Genomic DNA, 18,867 nt, shown 5'->3' with positions numbered 1-18,867 from the left:
TACAAATTATTTATTTTAGTTAGTTACAAATTATTTATTTTAGTTAGTTACAAATTATTTATTTTAGTTAGTTACAAATTATTTATTTTAGTTAGTTACAAATTATTTATTTTAGTTAGTTACAAATTATTTAGGTATTTACAAATTTATTTAGTTATTTACAAATTAATTTAGTTATTTGTAAATTAATTTAGTTATTTACAAATTAATTTAGTTATTTGTAAATTAATTTAGTTATTTACAAATTATTGATTACATAGTATAAATTTTAGTTACAAATTATTTACTGCAAATTATAAACTTTAGTTATAAATTATTTATTTATTTATTTACATATTTATTTAGTTATTTTACAAATTATTGATTATAAAGTATTTATTTAGTCATTTACTGAGGTTTATTTGTAAAACTATGTCAATGTATTTCTCTTTATCAACTTAATATTTCTTACTAACACTGTTCTTAAACAAAACTACGCTTTATGCAGTAACAAAGTTACTAAGACAATCTTTTCTTAACATTTCTTAACTAATATTACAATACACACTACTGAAAATAATTCAAAGTAACGTCTTAACATCATATCATAACAAGTATTACTCTTTATGCAGTATTAAATTTACAAAGACTTTCTTTTCATGCCATATGTTAACTGAGAATACACTCGAAAATAGTTTAAGGTATTATTTTTACATTATTTGTGAACAAACAGAACTCTTTCTTAAAGTAAGTAAATTATTGTAGGTAACTTCTTCACAAAAGTTTCTTAACAAAAATATTCTTCATACATCAAAGGAAACATTCTAAGACATCTTTACGTTTCAATTGATACTCTCATCTCATCTTGATGCTCCTAAGGATACTCTCAGAGACATTAAGCTTATTCTCCAAGACACCTTCATGCATTAAAAGACGCTCTACATGCCCTCTTTATGAAAGAAGGATACACTCAGAGACATCAAGGATATTCTCAGAACCACCAAGGATATTCTCAGAGCCATCAACGATATTCTCAGAGCCAGCAATGATATTCTCTGTCACTTTCGAGCATCAAAAGAAACATTCTAAGACATCAAAGGATGCTCTCCAAAACATTTTGAGATAACAAGGTTACTTTCAACAACATCCTCACGCAATTAAGGATACATTCCAGGACGCTAAGACATTACTTCCAGCATCTGAAGACAGTCTTTTCGTGACACATGATAATTAAGAATGCATCTTCAATAGTCAAGGGAAACGTTTCAGGATCATTTTTAAACTACAGTTTGTGTCAAACTTACTAAAACACATCATTATGTAGTCACAATGAACTTTAGGTATTATTTCAAACTAAAGATGTACAACTATTCATTAAATTTGTAACATTTCTTATTTATGTAAGTTCTATTATGCAGTATATTTTCTGTCATATATATTATTAAGTATAAAACTTTTACCAAAGACATATCTTGTAACTTGTTTATACAAAATATCAAAATCAAAATCAAAATTGAAATGTTTATTCAGGGAAAAGTACATACATAGAAGATGATTAACAAACATAATGTTGGATTTATAGATACTTAGTACATACAATACCTAAAGCCGCTAATACGCACAGCGTTTCGGGCAAGGAAAAAAACACTTAGACTAAAGCTTAATACTAATTAAGATTAAAGTAAAAATTGTGTAGAACAATGAAAAAAGGGTGGGGGGGCATGGCAGATATCAGCAATTATACAAGTTGGTCAACAAACAGTATTGTTTGAAAATAGCAAAACTTGTGTTGACATTTAGGGCGTAAGGTAGGTTACAGGGAGTTAATTATGTAGTACTTAGTTTTTCTCTTAAACTGATTGAGAGAGGTACAGCCTTTGACATTATTGGGAAGGTCATTTCACATTCTGGGTCCCTTGGTTTGTAGAGCATTTCTAGTTTGGTTAAAGCTCGCAGCTCGCTCTTGGAATATCAAATAGGTATTTGTTTCTGGTGTGGCGCCCATGGGTTCTGTTACAACCTTCTAGGAAGCGTTTAAGGTCAGGATTGACATTCCAGTTTTAAATATATACAGTACACATGAAAGGATGTGCAGTGACTTAACGTCTAACATATAGTTAGTGCCTAGTGCCTAGTGTCTAGTGCCTAGTGTCTAGTGCCTAGTGCTTAGTGTCTAGTGCCTTTACGGAGATACCAACTCTAATCTACAAAAAAGCCTCCAGATCTTTAGCCCATGATATTGCATTGCTCTACAAAAAGTCACTTGTACTCCAAACTTTTGAAGATAATCTAAAAAAAAAAGCAAGAGTAACCCCAGTCCATAAATGTGGTGATCTCACTGATGTCAACAACTTCAGACCTATGTCAATTCTGCCAAACTTGTCAAAAATATTTGGAAAACTAATCTATAAGCAGCTTTACTCTTATCTAGCCAAACACAATATACTAAGCTCTTGTCAATATGGCTTCAGACCCAAAAATAGCACTAACGATGGACTTATTAGTATGATTAACTTGATACATGCAGCTCTTGATAAAAATGTGTTCCCTGTTGGGATATTTGTGGACCTACATAAGGCTTTTGACACTGTCAACCACCAAAGCCTTCTTCTTAAATTACATCATTATGGAGTCAGAGGTCACTCCCTGCAATACCTTCAGTCCTACCTTACTGACAGGCTCCAGTATGTTTCTGTGAATAATTCCATTTCTCCGACACTACCTATAAACATCGATGTTCCACAGGGCAGCATACTTTGCACTCTTCTCTTTCACTTCTACATTAATAACCTTCCAAATGCCTCTCAACATCTCAAATCAATCTTATTTGCTGATGACAAAACTCTCATTTTCTTCAGTCTTGCTCTAAATGTCATTGTGAACACTGAACTAAATAAAGTCCGGCTTTGGCTAACTGCCAACAAACTCACCCTTAACATTGACAAAACTTTTTATATTTTGTTTGGTAATAAATCCTCAAATGAAATTAATTTAAGAATAAACAATATACAAATCAGTAGTAAAGTTGATGGTAAATTCCTTGGTGTCCTCATCGATAACAAGCGGAATTTCCAGGGACACATTCTAAATATAGCAAAAAAAGTTTCTAAAACTGTTGGCATTCTTTCTAAGATCAGATATTATGTACCTCGCCCTGCCCTGGTGACGCTCTATTACTCTCTCATCAATCCTTATCTCAACTATGGTATTTGTGCTTGGGGATCTACTACCCAAAATCATTTACGTCCTCTAATTACCCAACACAAAGCTGCTATTAGAACAATAACTAACTCTGGTCCCAGACAGCACTCGGCACCCTTACTCAAATCTCTGAATATTTTAGATATTTAGTCACTGCACATCCTCTCTTGTGTACTCTATATATTTAAAACTCTGAATTGTGATGTCAATCCTGACTTTCAACGCTTCCTAGAAGGTTGTAACAGAAACCATGAGCACCACACCAGAAACAAATACCTATTTGATATTCCAAGAGTAAGACTTAATCAAACTAGGAATGCTCTACAAATCAAGGGACCCAGAATGTGGAATGACCTTCCCAATCATGTCAAAAGTTGTACCTCTCTCAACCAGTTTAAGATGAAAACTAAGTACTACCTAATTAACTCCATGTAACCTACCTTACTTCTAAAAGTCAACCCATGTCTTACTATTAAAAAAAATGTTGTTTGTTAACCAACTTGTATATTAGCTATTTCCTACCATGTTACCTCCTTATTTTATCTTTTATTATTTGTGTTTCATTCAACGCAATTTATACTTTAAGCTCATTTACTATTAAGTTTTAGTCTAAGTTTTTTTTTCCACCTCACCTTGCCGAAACGCTATGCGTACTAGTGGCTTTAGGTATTGTATGTACTACCTCTATCTTTAAATCTTACAGAATGTTTGTACTTTAACTCTGCAACTATGTATGTACTTTTCCTAAATAAATTATTATTATTATTATTACTGTTACTATTATTATTATTATTATTATTATTATTATTATTATTATTATTATTATTGTTATTGTTATTATTATTATTATTATTATTATTATTATATACAAAGATTTAAGTTCTGTTCTCTCATCCATAAAAGCTCCTAAGTAATCAGTTAAGTCTCCATGCATTCATGCAAGCATCTACCTCAGTATCATTGTGAAATTTTACTCATAAATATAATCTTACCCCTGTTATTTTTAAATTTTAAATTTAATTGTAATTTGATTTGTATGTCATTTATTGAACTTAATTATTAAGCTCATTTTGTTTTCTTAAGTTCATACTAATTATAGTTTTATAACTAAGCTATTTAAAATTAATTATCTTTTAAGGTTATTTTACTTTACGATTATTATTTGTCTTATTATTTTTGTTATATATTAATCTTGTCAGTCTCTACTGATTTTTTGTTTTCTCTCTTTGCCTAACCTCTGTATCCTTCCTGGCTATCTACGGTGATCTTTATTCTACTTCTAATTGTTTCTTTTTTTGTGTACTTGCATTTATTGTTGTGTTTTGCTATAATTACTTTCTATTTACAGCAGATTTAGTATTTAACTGTTTCTGTAATAGCTTGTCTTATCGAATCGCGACCCCATTGCATCTACATGCACACTGATATTGATCCTGATCGAAATCTTCTGTCTCATATCTACACCAATCAGCACATTGATCATCATTATTGCAGGTATTACACAGCAAATCTTGAAAAAAAAAACTCCTAAATAACACCTGCCAATCAGTTTACAACCAAAATGTTAGATCACTTGGTAAACATTTTGATGATATAAATGCACTACTCACAGGTACGAGGTACTAAATTATCGTTCATTATTTTAACAGAAAATTGGCTAAATAAAGACTATACCCAACTCTACAACTTAGCTGGTTATAAAGCCATTCACAACTGCAGGCCTAATAAAAAAGGAGGTGACACAGCAATATATTACCAAGATATCTTCATCTGCAATAGTGTCATTAGTGATAGAGACGACTATTGTGAATATACCTTTGCCAAGTTCTCCAGTAAGTCCCTTAAATCCTCCTTGACTATCGGTGCCATCTATAGATTTCCCAATACCAATATAGCTTCATTCTCAGATAACCTAAGGAATCTTATCATAAATAACAATCTCAACAAAAATCACATCATTCTAGGAGGTGACTTCAGTACTGACCTGGGTCTACAAAATAACCCTCAAGTTGAGTATTTCAGTAACAGCATGAACTCCTGTATGCTAATCCCCACAATCATCAAACCCAATCGAGTCACTCAAACATCTGCCACTACCTTGGGTCACTTATGGACTAATGTAACAGCTCCCTTTGCATCTGGTAAAATCAATGACAGAACAACTGACCACTATCCAACTTTCCTCATAGCAAACATGGACATAACACCACCAGAAAGCAAGAAACTCACATTCAGGCTACACAGTGAAACAGCTATAGGCAGCCTCTCAAATGCACTTCAGAATATTAACTGGGTATCTGAATTCAATAATACACAGGATATAAATTCATTAGCTAACCTCTTTCTCTCCAAAACTCTAAGCCTCTACAACACTCACTGTCCCCTCCTTACCAAAAAAGAAACTGATAAAAGAATAAACAATCCGTGACTCACAAGTGGCATATTCAAATCTATCAACAAAAAACATGAATATGAAAAGAAACTTACGATTGGCCGAGTTACAAAGGAAGTAGTTAAGAGGTACTCATCAGTGCTTACCAGTATCAAAAGAAAAGCGAAACATTCATATTATGAGACTAGATTCAAAGAAGCAAAAGGCAACATGAAAAGCACATGGAAAACCATCTCTAATATCCTGGGAACTAAACAACACTCCCACAACCAGATAACACTCTCTAAGGATGGCTATACACTGTCAACTGATTTAGAAATAGCAAATCAATTTAATAGCTTCTTTTAATCGGTTGATGCTAACCTTGCCCGAAAAATCACACAGACTCAGACACATATCAACACATATCTCTCAGGCAGCTATCCAACCTCTCTTCTCTCACCAGTCAGTCCGACAGATGTTGTGTCCATTATACACTCAGTAAAAAGCTGGGAACATCAGTGAAATCCCATCCATTGTATACAAGAGCGCCTCCCATGCCCTTGCGCCACCTATAGCTCTGCTGTTCAACAAATCTCTAGAGTGGCATACCTTCCCTGATATCCTTAAAAAAGCAGGAGTAACGCCAGTTCATAAAGGAGGTAATCAGGCAGATATAAACAATTATAGACCAATATCAAACCTACCCATACTATCAAAAATATTTGAAAAAATTATCGACAAACAACTCTACTCTTTCCGCGTAAAATTCGAAATACTCAGTCCCTGTCAGTTTGGCTTCCGCTCCCAAGAGAGTACCACTGATGCAATTATTAGTCTCCTTGATATAATTTACTCAGCCCTTGACAAAAATGAGTTTCCGATTGAACTCTTCATTGACCTGAGAAAGGCCTTTGATACTGTTAATCACAATTACCTGTTACGTAAACTCCATCATTATGGAATCCGAGGCCATGCCCTGGAGTATATCCAATCCTATCTTAGTGATAGACACCAATGTGTTAGCCATCAATGATATAACCTCTCCCACTCTACCAATAACCGTTGGAGTGCCACAGGGCAGCATCTTGGGACCTCTCCTATTTCTTATGTTCATCAATGTTCTGCCTAATATCTCTAACATTCTTAAACCTATATTGTTTGCTGATGATACTACCCTCATCTACTCAAACCCCAACCCACACACACACTAAATAATGTTGTTAATAATGAACAAAAGAAAGTCCCCTTATGGATGTCAACCAACAAACTAACACTTAACATAAAAAAGACCTACTACATCTTATTTGGAAGCAAATCAACAAATGCAATTCAGCTTTAGATAGACAATATTAACATCAGTAATAAAAATGTTGGAAAGTTTCTTGGCCTATTCCTAGACAAGAGACTCAACTTCAGCACCCGCATACAACACATAACTAAGAAAGTCTCTAAAACAGTTGGAATACTCTCCAAATCAGATATTATGTACCTAACTCTGCTCTCATCTCACTATATTATGCACTAATCTATCCCTATCTTAATTATGGTATCTGTGCATGGGGTTCAACCACTGCAAACCACCTCAGGTCCATCATCACCCAGCAAAAATCTGTTATCAGAATAATAACAAATTCTGCTTTCAGATAACACTCTGCCCCCTTGTTTAAATCCCTAAACATGCTAAAAATAAGCTCACTCCACTCATTCTCTTGTGTCAATTACATTTACAAAACCCTGCTCTTAAACTCTCCCTGCACAGATGTAATAGGACCCATTATCACGACACCAGAAATAAATATCTCTTTGATATCCCCTAAGTCAAATGTAATCTGTGTAAACACTATGTAAATAAAGGGACCTAGTCTATGGAACTCACTCCCTAATGAATTGAAAAGCTGTCCAACTTTTGCGTCATTTAAAAACAAAACAAAAAGTACCTAATTTCATCTTCATAGTTTCCTACCTTGTTGCTTTAAAATTGCACTGTTTCTTTATGTACCTAATCCAAACAACTTTACCATTGTGATAATTGCTGTCTTCTTATATGTGCTATCAATTTGCTGTGTGGTGCCTATTAATCTTTGTTTAAATTACCAATCAAGCTGTCAATGCAATCAATCAGAGCTAACACTGTGATTCAATATACCAACTAAACTCTCTCATCTCATTTTTTTTCTTGTAATGTACCTGTTATCATTTTATTAATTGTGCTAGAATTTACCTACTTAAAATTATCTGTCAGATTAAGGACATGCCCGAAACGCTGCGCATACTTATGGCTTTACAAGATTGTAAATACCATGCTATGTATCCTCTCAAACCCAATGTACCTTCTTCTATATAAATAAATAAATAAATAAATAAATAAAGTAAGGTGTACCGAGTGCTGTCTGGGGCCAGAGTTGGAAATTATTTAATAGTAGCTTTGTGTTGAGTAATTAGAAGACATAGATGATTTTGGGTAGTAGAAACCCCAAGCACAAATACCATAATTGAGATAAGGATTGATGAGAGAGTAATAGAGCATCACCAGAGCAGGGCGAGGTACATAATATCTGATCTTAGAAAGAATGCCAACAGTTTTAGAAACTTTTTTTGCTATATTTAAGATGTGTCTCTGGAAATTCAGCTTATTATCGATGAGAACACCAAGGAATTTACCATCTACTTTGTTACTAATTTGGATATTGTTTATTCTTTGATTAATTTGTTCTGAGGATTTATTACAAAAAAATATTGCAAGTTATGTCAATGTTAAGGGTGAGGTTGTTAGCAGTTAGCCAAAGAGGGACTTTATTTAGTTCAGTATTCACTGTGACATTTAGAGCAAGAGGGTCAGGACTGGAGAAAATGAAGGTTGTGTCATACACAAATAAAACTGGTTTGAGGTGTTGAGAGCCATTTGGAAGGGCATTAATGTAGATGAGAAAGAGGAGAGGGCCAAGTATGCTGCCCTGAGGAACACCAATGTTGATTGGTAGGGTGGGAGAAATGGAATTATTCACAGAAACATTCTGGAGCCTGTCAGTAAGGTAAGATTTGAGGTATTGCAGGGAGTGTCCTCTGACTCCATAATGATGTAATTTAAGGAGGTTTTTGTGGTTGACAGTGTCAAAAGTCTTACGTAAATCAACAAATAACCCAACAGGGAACTCATTTTTATCATGAGCTGCATGTATCAAGATAATCATTCTAATCAGAGCATCGTTAGGGCTTTTTTTGGGGTCTGAAGCCATATTGGGAGGAGCTAAGTATATTGTGATTGGCTAGATAAGAGTAAAGCTGCTTGTAGATTAGCTTTTCAAATATTTTTAACAAGGTTGGCATAATTGATATTGGTTTGAAATTGTTGACATCAGTTAGATCACCAAATGTATGAAATGGGGTTACTCTCGCTTTATTTAGAATCTCCGGAAAGGTTTGGAGTTCAAGTGATTTGTTGTAGAGCGATGAAATGCAATGACAGGAGCTAGAAATCTAGAGTTTTTTTTTGTAAATTAGAGTTGGTATCTCGGCAAGGGCATTTAACTTTGTTTTAAGAGAAAGGATTATCTCATTAACATCAGTGGAATTAGCACGAGTTAGGTACAGAGACTCTGGATAGTTACCTGTAAGGTAGTCCTTAACAATAGTTAGAGAGGATGGATTATCATTTGCAAGGAATGTGCCAATTGATGAGGAGAACCTATTGTATTCAATAGCAGTGTCAGAGGCTGAAAGCACACCATCGTCATTGGATAGGAGTATTGGTTTTTTATTCAAAATCTTTTTTGATCCTAATATTTAGGAAATAGTGCTCAATGTTTTTTTTAATGTTGCCCTTAATTTGGATAAATTTATTTTTGTAGTATTTTATTTTGGCTCTCTTAATTATTTTAGACAGCATTGATCAGTAAATCTTTGAAAATCCTTTGGAGACGATTCCTTACTTATACTTCTTCTCGTGGACTTGTTTTTTATTAATAATAATAATAATAATAATAATAATTTATTTAGGAAAAGTACATGCATAGATGCAGAGTTACAAACATTCTGATTGATTTATTGATAGACCTAGTACATACAATACCTAAAGACACTAGTACACATAGCGTTTCGGGCAAGATTTAAGATTTAATATTTGAGATTTAAGATTTAAGATTTAAGATTTAGATTTAGATTTAAGATTTAGATTTAGATTTAAGTTTACCCTTTGTAAGCCAAGGATTGTTTAACCTTTTAGTTGTGACTTGATTCACTAGCATTGGACAGTGGGCGTTTTAGAGGCTCAGAGTTTTCTGAAGAAATGTGTGCACTGCTAGGTAGATGTTCACTATGTCACCTAATTCAATCTCCCAGTTGATATTAGCAGCAGCTACGATAACTTTTTGTAATGTTATAATATATCTATGACAAAACTTTCTATCAACTTAATACAAAGGCACTAAGACAAGAATGTTATGAGTATTTACTATGTTTCTCATCTCAGTTACTTATAACTCTCACAAAACACTGCTCTTAAAGTAACTAGTTCAACTTCGTGTAACAAACTTACATTTCTGTTTATTATTGATTCTGTTTGAAAATGTATTCTCCTATCCACTTTATCTTAAAACTATACTCTGAACAACAATACATTATACGAGCTAATCTGACTTATCCGATCTAACCTAACCTAATGTAACTTACCTAACCCAACTTACCTAACCTCACCTACCTAACCCAACTTACCTAACTTCACCTACCTAATCCAACTTATCTAACCTCACCTACCTAAACCAACTTACCTAACCTCACCTACCTAACTTGCATAACTTGCATAACCTAACTTCCCTTACTTAACCTACCTGACATAACTTACCTAACTTACATAACTTACCAAACATAATTTACTTAATACAATTTCCCTTACCTAGCCTAACCTACCCAACCAAACTTACCTATCCTTTCCTACCTGATGTAACTTACATGACAACCTAGCTGATGTAACTTACCTAACCTGACCTAACCTAACTTACATAACTTACATAACGAAACTTACCTAACCTCATCTACCTAACGTATGTAACATAACTTATTTAAAGCAACATCTTATTCTCTCTGAAACATCAACTCTTCATTTATTATATATTTACCCAGTCAACACTCTTTCACACTTCCAGTTACAAACCACAACTTTCAAATTACATGTGCAAGCATATACAAACTTACATAAAATACATATGACACACACAAACTTACATAAAATACATATGACACACACAGACTTACATATAATACATATGACACATACACTTTTACATTAATTGCATAAATACTTGCCCGAAATATATATGTCACAACCTCATCTACATACACAATTACATTCACAAATTAACATAAACTTATTCAAATTCATACAACTACAACAAAACACATTCACTCTTACACAAACTTTCAAATACACAGACAATTACTTTTATAAAAGGGAATTTGCACATACAAACTTGCTCAAGCTGTTACTCAAACTTGTATCTTAAACAAAGACATACACATACACCTGCTCATATAAAAAAGTGCGCAAACAAACCCAAACATATACAATTACACTCACAAACTTATACAAACTTTGACAAAAACTTACTCAAATACTCAGATCACTAACATACTCCAAATCTCAATTATTCTGTGTAAAGTGTTGTTTTAAGCGTTCTTTCCTTATCTAACCCAACAGACCCAAACCATAACCTAACACAGCCCTAACCTAACTCTACCAACTCTAACCGAACCCAACCAATCCTGACCTAACCTACCCAACCCTAATGTAACCTTAATCCCATATATTTATATTTTACTTGTACACTTTTCATCAGCATTTTATGCACATCTTAACCTAACACACACCCCACCTAACCTTTGCTTCATTTATATTTCCTCTTACTTTTCAAATAATTTATATGAAAGTCTGTTTATGACATCTAGTCTTTACATACTTTCTTAATTTATTTAACATACTATGTCTTCTCATTCATCACTTTTATGTTTATATTTGTCATCAATTAATTCATTAAAGTTACACATCTTATCATATGTATATATGTTTTCTGCAGGACATTCATGTTTATCAATCTGTGTGTTTAATATAATTTGTTTTTATTCTTTGTCCTTTAATGTAACCTCATTCTGATCTTTGTGTATTTATTGTATTTAATATAATTACATATTCTTTGTATTTCACTTAATCTTTCTGATGTAGTTTATTGTTTTGGACATATTTGTGTAATATATTATCCTTAACTAAACCTTTCAGATATAGTTTTTGTTTTTGTTTATGTGAATTTATACAATTTCTCCTCTTTGTATGTTATTTTTGTTTACATAGTGTGACGATAATCTCCTTCAAGAGATTGAGCCTGCTCTTCCCTCCAAAGTTCGTCGATACATACATCTATATAAAACTAGTATGGATGAAATATCCAACAACGAAAACAACATCTCCAAGGTTTGCCAGAGAGCAAAACGTATGCAGCCAGGAACACCTGCTCCACCTCGAACCACCAAACTACCTGTCTTGTCGCCTGCTCCTCGCTGATTGGCTGCGGGTCCAGCTGCAACTGCACTCCACCCACCATACTACTTGATGTCTGGGGCCGCCACGACCTCAGTCTTCAGAATATCCCGTGCTTTCGACAAGTTAACACGTCTCGTTGGTAGACTAAGCCCCAGGCTTACGTGTACTAAAAGAAGTGATAGCTTGAAGCCAATATTCCTGCACCTATTTACTTTGTTTGCCACACACTTGTTATTTGCTCACTTGTCTTAACGTAACTTTTCATTTTGCCATTTGATTATTCTTATTACTTTGATTGATTTTATTATACGAATTTGTATGTCCATTTTATTCATGTTTTGCTTTCTTTAACGTAATTAAAATTTCATTGTTAAAATTTACTTGTGTTTTGTGTGTCTTCTCCTTACCTTACAACAGACGAAGTTCCAGAATTTCTATTTTTTTTTCTATATGTGACGAGGCCATACCCCTAGCTTTTGAACAGCCGAACACCAACGCGTTACCGTCACAATAGTTAATTCAGATCCACCTTCACAATAGCAATAACCACAACCAATCTGCAGACATTAGCAACGACAACCCACCAGCAGACATTAATAACAATAACCCACCAGCAGACAGAAGGAACCACAACCCACCAGCAGACAGCAGTAACCACAACCGACCGGTAGACAGACAACCCACCAGCAGACAGAAGGAACCACAACCCACCAGCAGACAGCAGTAACCACAACCGACCGGTAGACAGACATAACCACAACCCACCAGCAGACAACAGTAACCATAACCAACCAGCAGACAGCATTAACCACAACCCACCAGCAGACAGCAGAAAGCACATCCCATCATTAGACAGCAGTTGTCACAACCCAACAAAAGGAAAAGTAACACACCACAAACTAGGGTTCAGGGAAGGTAAATTGTGCCTCACAGGTTTAATAGAATTCTGTGACCAGGTGACAAAAAATAAACAAGAAAGAGCAGGGTGGGCATAGGGCATTTTCTTTGATTGTCAGAAAGCCTTTGACACAATAACCCCATAACAGACTGTTACAAGAGTTGGAGAACCCGACAGTAGTAAAAGGTAAGGTGCTCCAGTGGATAAGGGAGTATCTAAGCAACAGGATACAGCGAGTAACTGTGAGGGGATGGGGGGGGGGAAGACATCTCGCCATCAGAATGGCGAGATGTCACCGGCGGAGGCCCACAGGGCTCTGCACTTGGATTCATCCTCTTTCTGATATATGTAAATGATCTTTCAGAGGGTATAAACTCATTCCTCTCAATGTTTGCTGATGATGCAATAATTATGAGAAAAATCAATACAGATGAAGATAGACAGAGACTATAGGACGACCGGGACCAATTGGAGGAATGGTCTAGAAAACGGCTACTAAAGTTTAACTCAGGTATGTGTTAAGTACCATCTAAGTATGTATAGGATTGCACCATCTGGGATGTGCAATCTTACAAGAGTCATGTAGAGAGAGAAAGAGCTGGGGGTTGATATCACACCAAACCTTTCCCCTGAAACCCACGTCAAAAGAATATCATCAGTGGCATATACAACGTTAGCCAACATAAGAACTGCTTTTAGAAACTTATCTAAGAACCTTGTATACCACTTATGTCAGACCAATCCGGGAGTATGAAGCTCCAGCCTGGAGTCCATACCTAGGTAAACACAACACAAAGTTAGAAAAGATTCAAAGGTATGCCACCAGACTAGTTCCAGATTGAGAGGTATGAGTTACCAGAAAAGGCTACTAGAACTAAACCTCACGTTCCTGGGAAACAGAGGAGTTAGGGGAGACTTGATCACCAACAACATATATCTCAGATAAATTGACAGTGGACAAAGTCAAACTATTTAGCATGTACAGAACACCAACAAGGGGACACAGGTGCTGCTGCACTCCAACTAGGTGAGTACAGGTTAAAACGAGTACCCAAAGGAGTCACAGAGACATTACAAGGAATTTTTCAGTGCGAGGGTAGTTAACAAATTGAATGCATTCGGCAGTGATGTGGTGGAGGCAAACTCCATACACGGTTTCAAATGTAGATATGATAGAGCCCAATAGGCTCAGGAATCTGTACACCTGTTGATTGACAGTTAAGAGGCGGTACCAAAGAACAGAAGCTCAACCCTTGCAAACACAACTAGGTGAGTACAAATAGTTGGAGTACCAGTAGACAACAGTAACCACAACCCACCAACAGACAGCATTAACCACAACCCACCAGCAGACAGCATTATCCACAACCAAGCAGTAGACAGCATTATCCACAGCACTTCAGTAGACAGCAATAGGCACAAAACACCAGCAGACAGCAGTAACCACAACCTACCAGCAGACAGAAGCAACAATAACCCACCAGCAGACAGAAGTAACCATAACCTACCAGTAGACAGAAGTAACCATAACCCACCAGCAGACAGAAGTAACCATAACCCACCAGCAGACAGAAGTAACCATAACCCACCAGCAGACAGAAGTAACAATAACCCACCAGCAGACAGAAGTAACCATAACCCACCAGTAGACAGAAGTAATCACGATTACCTCTTAAGTAAACTCCATCATTATGGAATCCGAGGCCATGCCCTGGACTATATCCAATCCTATCTTAGTGATAGACACCAATGTGTAGCCATCAATAATATAACCTCTCCCATTCTACCAATAACTGTTGGAGTGCCACAGGGCAGCATCTTGGGACCTCTTCTTTTTCTTATATACATTAATGATCTGCCTAATGTCTCTAACATTCTGAAACCTATTTTGTTTGCTGATGATACTACCCTCATCTACTTCAACCCCAACCCTCATACACTAAATGGTGTTGTTAATAATGAACTAAAAAAAGTCCACTTATGGATGTCAACCAACAAACTAACACTTAACATAGAAAAGACCTACTACATCCTATTTGGAAGCAAATCTACAAATGCAATTCAGCTTCAGATTGATAATGTAAACATTAGCAATAAGAATGATGGAAAGTTTCTTGGCCTATTCCTAGACAAGAGACTCAACTTCAGCACCCACATACAACACATAACTAAGAAAGTCTCTAAAACAGTTGGTATACTCTCCAAAATCAGATATTATCAGATGATGTTTATTCAGGTAAGGTATATACATACAAGTGATGTTACATTAATGGATTGATATATAGATAGAGCTAGTACATACAATGCCTAAAGCCACTATTACGCAATGCGTTTCGGGCAAGAAAAAACATTAATATCTAGAACTTAATACTAATTGAGCATAAAGAATAAAAGATGTTGAGAACAAATACAAATAAAGATAAAAAAAAGGGGGAACATGACTGAAAAAGCAGCACAAATACAATAGGTTGACAAACAGTGTTGATTAAAAAAAAAGAAAAAAAAAAGAAAATAACAGACATGGGTTGACAATAGAGGAGTGAGGTAGATTACAGGGAATTTATTAGGTAGTGTTTAGTTTTTATCTTAAACTGGTTGAGAGAGGTACAGTCTTTAACATGGTTGGGAAGGTCATTCCACATTCTGGGCCCCTTGATTTGCAGAGCATTTCTAGTTTGATTAAGACGTACTCTAGGAATATCAAAACTGTATTTATTTCTGGTGTGGTGCTCATGGGTTCTGTTACAACCTTCTATGAAGCTTTTAAGATCAGGATTGGCATTATAGTTTAGCGTTTTATATATGTATAATACACATGAGAGAATGTGCAGTGACTTAATATCTAACATATTAAGAGATTTGAGTAGGGGTACCGAGTGATGTCTGGGGCCAGAGTTGGATATTGTTCCTAACTCTGCTCTCATCTCTCTATATTATGCACTAATCTATCCCTATCTCAATTATGGTATCTGTGCATGGGGTTCAACCACTGCAAACCACCTCAAGTCCATCATCATCCAGCAAAAATCTGCTATCAGAATAATATCAAATTCTGCTTTCAGACAACACACAGCCCCCTTGTTTAACTCCCTAAACATGCTAAACATAATCTCACTCCACAAATTCTCTTGTGTCAACTACATTTACAAAACCCTGTTCTTAAATGCAAATCCTTGTCTGAAACTCTTCTTGGACAGATGTAATAGGACCCATTATTACCACACCAGAAATAAATATCTCTTTGATATCCCCAGAGTTAAACTTAATCTGTGTAAACACTCTATGCAAATAAAGGGACCCAGTTTATGGAACTCACTCCCTATTGAATTGAAAAGCTGTCCAACTTTTACATCATTCAAAATCAATACTAAAAAGTACCTAATTTCATCTTCATAGTTTTTCACTTTTTGCCTTAAAATTGCACTGTATCAATTGCTACCCAATCTCCCAACCTTTATGTTCCCAATTTGAACATCTTTACCATTGTGATCATTGCTGTTTTCTTATATGTGCTGCCAATCTGTTGTATGGTGTTTATAAATCTTGTTTATCTGTATCTTTTGCTACCCAGTCACCCAATCTTTATGTACCCAATCTGAACATCTTTACCATTGTGATCATTGCTGTCTTATATGTACTGTCAATCTGCTGTATGGTGTCTATTAACCTTGTTTAAATTACTAATCAAGCTGTCAATGTAATCAATCAGAGCTTTAATATAACAATGTGCTTTAATATACTTACTTATCTCTCTCATCTCATTTTTCTCTTGTAATGTATCTTTATCATTTATCAATTCTGATTGAAATTACCTACTTAAAATTATCTGCTAGATTAAGGACCTGCCCGAAACGCTGCGCGTACTAGTGGCTTTACAAGAATGTAAATACTGTACTATCCAATGTATTCTCACAAACCCAATGTACCTTCTTGTATATATATAAATAAATAAATAAATAAATAACCATAACCCACCAGCAGACAGAAGTAACAATAACCCACCAGCAAACAGAAGTAACCATAACCCACCAGCAGACAGAAGTAACAATAACCCACCAGCAGACAGAAGTAACCATAACCCACCAGCAGACAGAAGTAACCATAACCCACCAGCAGACAGAAGTAACCATAACCCACCAGCAGACAGAAGTAACCATAACCCACCAGCAGACAAAAATAACCATAACCCACCAGCAGACAGAAGTAACAATAACCCACCAGCAGACAGAAGTAACCATAACCCACCAGCAGACAGAAGTAACCATAACCCACCAGCAGACAAAAATAACCATATCTTACAAGCAACCAGCAGCATGATCAATTTACAGAAGAGATCTCCAAGGAAAACTTACAGTTGAAGATGAGTTGCCAGCAGACAGCAGTAACGTCGACTAAGGTGAAGTCATCAGTAACAACAACTTCCCAGCAGAGAGCAGCGGTGTCATTACTGATTTAAGGAGTTGAACCTCAGTAAACATTATCACTCTTATCTCGCTCATACTGATAACTCTTATCATGGTGGTGCCAGTGTCACACTGGTCTATGTGGAAGTCACACTACTGTCACTCAGTAGTAACTTATCCACTCGCTGCCGGCACCATTGCTAGCTGGCCACACATTGTTTTGTTCCCTGGAAAACTTAAGATTCTGAGCATCCATCAGCTCAAATCATCGCGGTTTTGTGAAGAAGAACACAGCAATACTTCAAGACCCAGAGAATATCTTGTTTGGAAGAAAACAATAGCGGTTTCGTCTAAACTTGATGGACAAACAACATTGTTGATTATCTGCTCTCTAGCTGACTGGTATTCTGCGCAGCCCAGTACGCAGGCGACCCAAACTGTCGTACCGCACTCGTCGCTCATGACCGATTTTTTTGTGAGGACTGTATGTCTGACCAAGCTACTTAGAGTCTTACCCTGAAGGGCGAGGCGATACCCCGAGGGCATCGCCACAAGGGGGCACCTTAGAGCGTATACTGAGCCTTACAGGGTAAGGTAGACCAAACTGCTCAATTAGGAGTTAGGTATCCCTGATTCCACCTGGAGGGATCATTTTACAACCTACGTTGGAGGGAAATAAATTTCTCCAGGTCTAGGCGTGTCTCAAGCATTAGGTAGGGCAGTGAATTGGTCCTCACTATGAGGAGACGTCATGGGGAAGTCAAAGAAAAAGTAGCAATGGAGGCAGCTTACAGACGAGAATGGACAGTGGACCGAGGTGCAGCAGGCACCAAATAAAACTGCTATCGAGGCTACTCCAGGTGCTTCAACCAGCAAGACACCAGGCATAATGGATCTAGAGAGGACAGCATCAGTCACACACCAGCCAGTGTCAGACACTGTACCTCTCTCCACAGCCAAGTCACAGGAATTATGAAACAGGAGAGGACTCCACCAGTCTCACACACCAGACATCGCCAGACTCTGCACATCTCCCAAAATTCAAGATAATGCAGACAGACCACATCCCAACATCAAATGGAGTAGTAACGACAGTGGAAAAGGAACAACCAGAGTTCAAACTTTCCATCACTGTCAACCTGAAAGGAGAAATAATAATGACACCACAAGACCAACACACTGCAAATTACTTAGAAAAAGTAACAGTCCTACAAAGGAAACCTGTTTGCTTGGAGAAGCTGGACTCTTCAGAAAGACGCACACGAGACGTGCTTTTGGCATACCCAATCGACTTTCCACTGGATCCAATACTAGAACACAAGCAAATCCTGAATGCGGAATGATGCCGCACAAAAGTAGACAAAGCAGCGACACGTTAGGTTCTGATGACCGTCATGGTACATGTGCCAGAAACACTCAATCTTGGAAACTGAGGAATATACTGACTGAGACCATACGTCCCGGAACCCCTGCGCTGCTTCAG

At 36.2% G+C, this 18,867-nt stretch overlaps 1 protein-coding gene across 2 annotated transcripts in view; it reads right to left on the bottom strand.

Moving 5' to 3' along the window:
* The window catches only part of LOC138372060 (uncharacterized), an 88,397-nt gene extending 70,632 nt beyond the window's left edge, over positions 1 to 17,765 (bottom strand). For both annotated transcript variants that reach the window (XM_069337244.1, XM_069337243.1), the window contains exon 1: positions 17,334 to 17,765. The gene's annotated coding sequence lies outside the window, so the exon portion shown is untranslated. The remainder of the gene's footprint in view (positions 1 to 17,333) is intronic.
* Positions 17,766 to 18,867: the final 1,102 nt, after the last annotated feature.

Source organism: Procambarus clarkii, chromosome 37, assembly GCF_040958095.1.
Source record: "Procambarus clarkii isolate CNS0578487 chromosome 37, FALCON_Pclarkii_2.0, whole genome shotgun sequence".
Lineage (NCBI taxonomy): Eukaryota > Metazoa > Arthropoda > Malacostraca > Decapoda > Cambaridae > Procambarus > Procambarus clarkii.
This window is presented reverse-complemented; position numbering and strand designations above follow the sequence as displayed.